The following is a 9,042-nucleotide window of genomic DNA, read 5'->3' on the forward strand; positions in this document are numbered from 1 at the left end:
ATCATGTATATCAGTAAAACTTAGGTTAGACTGAATACACTGACAATATACTTACAAGTATGAAAAATAGAATTTTAGAGTGAATATTTCTGTATTTTGTTCTTCAAATTTTATCTGTTTACCCTCACATGCATGATTATCTTAAACTCGTTCATTAAACGAAACATTTAAAAAGTTAGAGTACACGAAAAAAGAAATAACACATTCTCTATGATACAAACAACATGTTTTTAACTTCTTTAATGTCTTATTGTAGCTCAGAGAAGTACCATATCACAATTTTTTTTTTTTTTTTTTATTTTTTTTTTTTTTGGTTCAACACATTTATTCAATTCTTTTAGTCAGGATTTTTAAACAACTGCCCCTACATCCCAACCTGACCAGCGGGTATGGGGACTCAATGCTATTTACACAAACACTCACTTTCATACTAATGATAGGCTTTCATACCAAAGATAGAAGTAAAGAGTAAGAAGATAGAGGGAAAAGTTACTCTGGCTGTTGAACAAATACATAAAAGAATGGGAAATAATTGCCAACATAGGTGATGTTGTTTTGTTTACCCTGTGCATACCCATATCACAATATTAGTATGACAACCTAGTGGCTCAGCGGTTAGATCACCAAAATACTAATGAATTGGTGTTCGGTTCGATACCCGATTGTTCCAAAATTTCTCTCTCCAATATTTGCTATCGTAATGTTCATTTATACAAATCACTATAATACATTAGAGATGACTTCACAGTTTTCTTGCAACAACCAGGAACTGTCAAAAAAGCTGGATTTGAAGCTCTAAAACAGACATGGCATGGTCTCCCAAACAGTTCTGTAGAGAAGAAATAGAATCCAGTGAGCTGTACGTGAAATGTTACATTATGTATACAGTTAAGAAGGTCCGTGGATTCAAAAACATTCCAGAAAAAAACATTTATACATCAACCCGATATTTTAATAACGTAAGTCAATACAAGAAACAATCAATACATAATTACATGTACAATTGTTTATAATATTAGGAAAGTAGGAAATGCACAGCGCTCCTTTTCATAAGGAATATTTTATGAACATGGATGAAAATACCACCCTTTTGAAACACAGTAGTTTTGGATAATATCAATATGCAGGGAGGGGTCTTTATCGTGCCACACCTGCTGTGACACGGGACCTCGGTTTGTGCAGTCTCATTCGAAGGACCGCCCCATTTAGTCACCTCTTACGACAGGTTGTTACAGTTGTCTTACGGGAATAACTCTGTGTCAGATGCTCAGTTTGGTTTCAAACCGGGTTTTAGCACCACAGGCGCTATATTTGCATTACAAAGTGTCATTAGTAGAACGTTATCACACAAAAATAAGTTATTTTGCTGTTTTGTTGATTATCAAAAAGCTTTCGATAATGTCAATCGAAACAAATTATTTTTTAAATTATCACGCTGTGGCATCACTGGTAAACTACTTACAATTATCAAATCACTATACATTAACTTAAAATCCTGTGTAAGATTTCAATCCGAATTATCGAACTTCTTCTCATGTACAAAGGGATTAATGCAAGGTGAGGGGTTGTTCCCCCTTTTGTTTTCTCTCTATATATGTGAATGATTTTGAGAATGCATTTATTAATAGCTTATGTGATGGAATTGACTTTAAAGATATATAACTGTTTTTGCTAATCAACCACAGGATTACAAAACATGTTAAATACTTTATCAGTTTATTGTAACGAATGGGACCTAAAGGTTAACATTAAAAAAACAAAAGTTCTTGTTTTTCGTAACGGAGGGAAAATAAATACCACCAGCAAATGGTTTTACAATGGTAGCGAACTAGAAGTTATTGACAGCTTTAATTATCTTGGTCTTACTTTAAATTTTAATGGTAAATTTCTAAAGTCTCAGTGTATTATCGCCGAGCAGGGTAGAAAATGTATGTACCATATTCTTCGAATTTGTGATAATCTGTCACTGAATATTGTAACAAAACTTCATGTATTTGATACCGTTATGTTTCAAGTGTTTTGAATTATGGTAGTGAAATTTGGGGGTTTGTTTAACTCAGGTAACGATGTTGAAAAAGTACATGTGGACTTCTGTAAGCGAATTTTACATGTAAAAGAAGTGCACTCCAAATTGCATGGTTTACGGGGAACTTGGTCGTGTGCCAATGTATAATTTACGTATGATAAAAATTGTTAAATATTGGTTGAAAGTTATCAAAACCGATAATTGTATTCTTCAATCTATATATGATGACATGTTGATTTGCAATCACAAGAACTGTAATTGGCGCTACCAAGTTAAGCATTTATTATCATCGAAAGGATTTGGTGATGTATGGTTTCACCACTATGTTAATAATGAAGTTTTATTTCTAGAATGTCTCAAATAGCGTTTAACTGACAACTTCATGCAGTCACGAGATGGATTTTTTGATAATTCACCCAAATGTATTCTGTATCGACACCTTATTGATAATGTTACCATTCAATTTTACTTGACAAAATCTATTCCGGAAAATCTTATTAGTCTTTTAGCAAAATTTAGATTGTCTGCACACCAGCTTAGAATTGAACAAGGTAGATATAATGGCACAGCAAGACAAAATCGATTGTGTGAATTTTGTAATTTGAACGAAGTTGAGGACGAATATCATTTTATTTTAATATGTCCTTTGTACAAAAACCTCAGAACTGCACATATAAAAAAGTATTATTGGTCGCATGCTTCTATGTTTAAACTGGTACAATTGATGTCAATTCATAATAGAAAACATCTCTGTAATCTGGGTAAATTTTTAAAAAGTGCTTTACTCTTACGATCTAGCCAAACTATCGGCTAATGTATATGCTGGTTTTTGGTTTCTTTTTTATGTAAACGTGACTTATAACTCTCTTCATGTATGTCCATCCTCTAATATTCACTCCACTTTTCATACTGTATACATCTTTTTTTGTTTATACTTTGTAATTGAATATGTATTATGCTGATGAGCCGTAAGGCTTAAAGCCAATAAACAATACAGTGGAATACGACAAGCAAGAGGTACTGACGATCTATTATAACCCGGGTCCCCTCAAGACGACTTTTAAAATGAAATATGTATTCAACCTTGAGGGGTTGCAACTACTGTAAACCCCTCTCTTTAGATCCGCCACTCCTCCAAGAAATATCTTACTTTCCTTAAGTGTTCGATATCTCGTCTTAATAGGGAACTTACTATTTAGTTTATCATAAACTGATTTTTGAAGGAAAAACTACATAAAACTACATGCATGTGAAACTCATTTAATTTGGGTAAACGACTATGCACGATAAAGACCTGATTTGGTCGTTGACTTTCTAAAACACTTGAAGCATGTATAAAAAATGCCGATACTGTAAAGATATGTCGAAGTTGGTATTAATTGGATATTAATTGTCTTCGTTGCTTTGAAATACAGTCTACACTTTCAGGAGACCAACCTGAATTGCTCATTACATCAAAAGTTTAATATAACCGATATTGAAATGATATTTGATAAATCTTTTACCTCAGTATAACAGATAGTTCAATATAAGAAACCTCAATATTATAAGCGGAGTAAATCTGTACAAGGCGTGAGTTATTCCTAGAAAAAAAGGCAATAATACTCAACGACATAATGGGGAAAAAAAACCCGAGTTACTCGATGCCATTTTTATTTTTACAGGAGAAATTTATCACAGAATATAAAGTAAATTCAATAAAGATCTTTGTATTAGAGATGAAGGCACGGATCCAAGAATTCATACTACATGACTAAATGTCCCTCATCGATGATTACCCTCACGTTACGGCAGCTAGTTAAGTACCCTTACCAAAATATAAGCCCTCTGGCACACAGTTGCTGCAAATTTGCAGCGCATTTGCGGCAAGTTTGCCGCAACTAGTTGCGGCACATTTGTCGCAAGTATACTTTTCGTATGCAAATTTTTCCTCTGGCACACAGTTTGTGGCACAGTTGCGGCACACACTTGCTGCACACTTCTGGCACAGTGTGCGGCATATTTACCGCAAGTATACTTTTCGTATGCAAATTTTTCCTCTGGCACACAGTTTGCAGCAAACTTGCGGCACACACTTGCTGCACACTTCTGGCACACAGTGTGCGGCATATTTGCCGCAAGTATACTTTTCGTATGCAAATGTTTCCTCTGGCACACAGTTTGCGGCAAACTTGCGGCACACTCTTGCTGCACACTTCTGGCACACAGTTTGCAGCAAACTTGCGGCACACTTCTGACACTGTCTGCTCGAAATTAAGGGATCCTATATAAACTGTCATATTACAAAACAAAAACACAATAATAATTCAATTAATATAATTTCAAGAACAATGACATATCAAGTAATTAACATATATTCAAAAATACTAATTAAAAAAGAGATTCAAAAACAGAAATGACCAGGTTCTTGTAAAATATGTTATCTATCACAGGAACAACAGTAGAAACATACTGGAAAAATGACAAATTAAAGGTACAATTTTTCAACAACAAAAAAAAAAAGAGAAGCATTTTTAAAATGTTAACATGTATCTTCAATGTTTTTATAACATCTATAATGTACAGGGTCTGGAAAATGTTTAAGTAAAAGCTGAGTTGGTTACTTAAAGTACCATGCTTAAAAAATGACTAAGTTCAACTTCACCATGCACATGTAAATTTTTCAAAGAATGCCTGATCACTTCCGAAAAGACATGCACATTTCCAATCTTCCATAACAGCTGTTCAAGGTCTGAAGAATGTCAAATAAATGCTGTAAGAGGAGTTGATTACAAAAAATAGGTACCATCTATTCAGGAAATGCTTTTAAAAAAATGACAAAGTTCAACTAAATGTAATTTTTTTGAAAAAAGTCTGATCACTTTCAAAAAGACACATGCACATCTTCAATGTGTCCATAACTACTGTACAAAGTTTGAGGAATATCAATTCAGATGTGCACGAGTTGATCACACAAAATAGGTACCATCTATTCAAGAAATGCATAAAAAATGACCAAGTTCAACTACACATAATTTAAAAAAAAAAAAAGTCTAATCATTTTCAAAAAGACGCATGCACATCTTCAATGTGTTCATAACAACTACAAAGTTAAGGAATGTCAAGTTAGAGGTGCATGAGGATTTGATTACACAAAATAGTTAATACCATCTATTCAAGAAATGCTTTAAAATGACTTAAGTTCAACTACATGTACATTTTTTTTTTTAAATGTCTGATCACTTTCAAAAACACATATGCACATCTTCAATGTATTCATAACAACTGTACACAGTTTGAGGAATGTCAAATTAGAGGTATACGAGGAGTTGATTACACAAAATAGGTACTGTCGATTAAAGAAATGCTTAAAAAATGACGAAGTTTAACTACATGTAAATTTTTCAAAAAATGTCTGATCACTTTCAAAAAGGTACACGCACATCTTCAATGTATCCCTAACAACTGTACAAAGTTTGAGGAACATCAAGTGAGAGGTGTGAAAGGAGTTGATTACACAAAGTAGGTACTATTACAGGGACGCTATTGTCGCTTGCCCACCAGTCATTCATCATTTTATAAACTGTTTGCACATTGTGCAACCCGCCCAAAAATATAAAATATAATTATAACAAGATGTGAGAGAAAACTTAAAGAAACTGCAACAGCTTCTAATCCACAAATATTGCATTCTGCAATGTTAAAAAGTTCTCGGTGAAGTTCCACCCTGGCCATGAGAGTACATTTTATTTGGAAACTGCTGCATAAAGAATTTCTTTCAAGATCCAAGAGAAAAATATCAACCCACTGTGGCACTTTTCTGGCCTAAGGTCAGGTTGTGATTTAAATAGATTTGTGAATTTTGGCCGTTTTAGATCAATCATGTCAAATGAAAGTTTTTAAAAAATAAAATCCTTATTAAACTAGCAAGTGCTATACAAATGATGCTATAAATGCTAGAATTGTATATACAATTAAAACAAAGGAGTTGACATGATCTTAAGGACATGTAATTAAAAATGAGGTCTATCATTTGCATAACATGACTATGTGCATTGTGCATCAATAACAGGTTTCGGCAACATTTGCAGACAAGCATGAAATATATTCAAAATTCACACATGTAAACTATGCACTTTTCCTCAGAAAAATCTGGAGACAATCTACATGAATTTTAAAGTCAGTACTGTGAAGGACTTTATATTCTGATAAATTAATACAGACTTGTGGGCACTTATTAGGGAGAACACTGTAAACATTTACACAAGTTTCTCCATCATAGATGAATGGGAGAATAATAGGACTATCTCCATGCTGTCTGCGTCTTAGAATCAAAAACATGATTGAATTCTGGACCTTCTTCTAATCTTCCACTTGTTCAGTACTTGGTCATCACAATCACATATTGTCCGCAACAACTCTACTGTCCCATCCATTTGTTGTGATAAACTGTAAATAGTTTTTCGGTTAAGACAGAGTGCCTTTACTCACAAATACATGTAGCAGTCTCATCAGATTCACTTGGCAAGTGTGTATAAATTGAAATGTCATTCTTTTTTTAAAACTAAATAACACTAAGTAACTTCATTAGTGATTTATACACATTAATCCAGGCCTGCATGTTGGAACTCTCAGATATGGCAAGTTGAAGACAGCCTATCAACACAACATCACAACTTCTGTATCTTCACGACTATCATGAAATATATTCTGAAAAAGATATAATATTGTAAATAATTACGAGATACCATTGGCCGTCCTATACACAAGTTTGCAAGGCGTCTAACATAGGAGGAATCATTCAGGGGTGTGTACATGTAATTACCGTCGCCTGACACCTGGGGCCACCGATTTGCAAAGCCGAGAAATAATCAATGTTGCGTTATAACCCATTGGGCTAATAAATGCAATATTTGATGTACAACTGTTAATATCATGCTGACCAGACTTTACGTACAAATTAACTTTATTGCCAAGACAAGATCTTCAATCCATTTTAATAACGTATATGCATTGATGGGAGTGACAAAATTGAGATTCTAGAGGTCACATCCCTGATCATAATGCAGTTTAACTTTTCTAACTGGACATCTGGGTTCAAATCATAAGCATTTGAATAAAAAAAATAATCAACCATTCATTAAAAAACACCATTTACTGAATAAACCAGGGTTCGAAATTACCTCACGTCCGTAAGTCCGAGACTAGTAAAAAACGTGTCGGACTAGTAAACTCTCTATAGCACTAGTCCGTATGGACTAGTGAAAATCCGGAAATCAATCTTGAATTGGTTAAGGTTTTAGCAAGATTTGTCTGAGTCTCTTAGATGTTTAAACTTGTGGTCGATTACCTGCATGGTTAAGTGTTTGTGTGACTATGACATCCTGATCTTTCAAACACATGGAGTGTGTTCGAGACCGCCGTTCTTCGAACGAGCACAAAATCTTGCCGATATCGAATTCCGAGTACGAATCACGAGAACGGGTTCGAGGTGCAAGAACTGCAAGTAGTGTGATCCAAGAATAAGCACGTTTTTGCGCACATGTTCTCATCATTCGCGACTCTAACACAGGAGTTCGTAACACTATAGCTCATGGCTCGGTCAATTGAGTGAATTCTATTGACTTTATTGATAAAATTTCGACTCCTGTGACTCTAAGAACTGAGCACGAAAACAACGGTCCTCGAACGTCGATATCGAACGCACTTATGGACGTTTATAAAGGATTAACTCGGAGGTTACTGTATGCTTCTGAAGATCTTGAATGCAAAATAAAGTATTGTGGTCTTTTTATTCTGTAGGTGTCAGAAACTGAATTGCTTGCAACTGTGATGTGTTTGGTTTCATTAAATACTATTGAATAAAATGAAGATCATTTCATATGGTATACTGGACGGACTAGTGGAATGCTTTGCGGACCAGTGAACATCAATACTGACTAGTCCGTACGGACTAGTGCTTGAAAAAGTTAATTTCGAACCCTGTAAACTATTCAGTTTTGCAAATATAACCCGAGTAGAAAGTAAACAAAAAATGGCATAATTATTACGGAAATAGGCCTAATTATTTGTTTGTTTTTTATAAGAAGAAAAAATCCGCGATGGCTACGATAATGCAACTAGAAGGAGTCTAATCTCATACAAAGGAAATTTAAAAAAAATAAATTCCACATAATTTCAAAGAATTGAATGAAGCATGTAAATTTATAAACGTAAACACTGACTTGCAAGATTTGACGCAACAACATACAATGAGCGATGGTCAGTTTCGTTTTGAACAATATATTAGAGAGTTTATAACTATAAGATACACAGTAAATCACTTACTCAATGATTGGAAGATTCTCCTCAGAATATCTGCATCAACTCCTGTTCTCGATTCATGTTCAAGATGTTTACCGGTATCACATCATGGCGTCTGTTGATATCAACTTTCGCGCTCAGCATATAATATTGGGTGAATTCCACACCAGACGCATTGAACCCGATCTCTATTTGCGATGCATAGAGCCGTAAAGCCCCATGAAGACCTACTTTGGTATACAGCTTAGATTATTCTAACTTAGTATCAATTAGCATTCCACAAACCAGAATAACGTACCTGGATAAAATCCTGATATGTAAATTATACGATATAAAGGTGAATTTTTACCACTCTCATTTGATTAATTTCAACTCACAAACCCAGTATCTGAATTGTAATCAACAGATATACATGTAAATAAAGAAAAGAAAAGAAACCTCTCTCTCTCTCTCTCTCTCTCTCTCTCTCTCTCTCTCTCTCTCTCCATTTATTTAGATATAGATATTTTTTCTTCACTTTTTTTTTTCTAATTAGATTAAAATTCAGATACCTGTGCACTTACATCTTATTTTAAAGGGGCATTAGCTGTGAAAGTGATGACAACCATTTTCTTTTTTTCCCCCTCAAAATCTCTCGATGATATTGAAATACATATTGATGACTAATAAAAACATTTATTTCTTATTATGTACAAAAACAAGAGAATTAACCCTAATAAAACAACGTTAGATAA

Source organism: Ostrea edulis, chromosome 3 (genome assembly GCF_947568905.1).
Source record: "Ostrea edulis chromosome 3, xbOstEdul1.1, whole genome shotgun sequence".
In the NCBI taxonomy this organism is placed as follows: domain Eukaryota; kingdom Metazoa; phylum Mollusca; class Bivalvia; order Ostreida; family Ostreidae; genus Ostrea; species Ostrea edulis.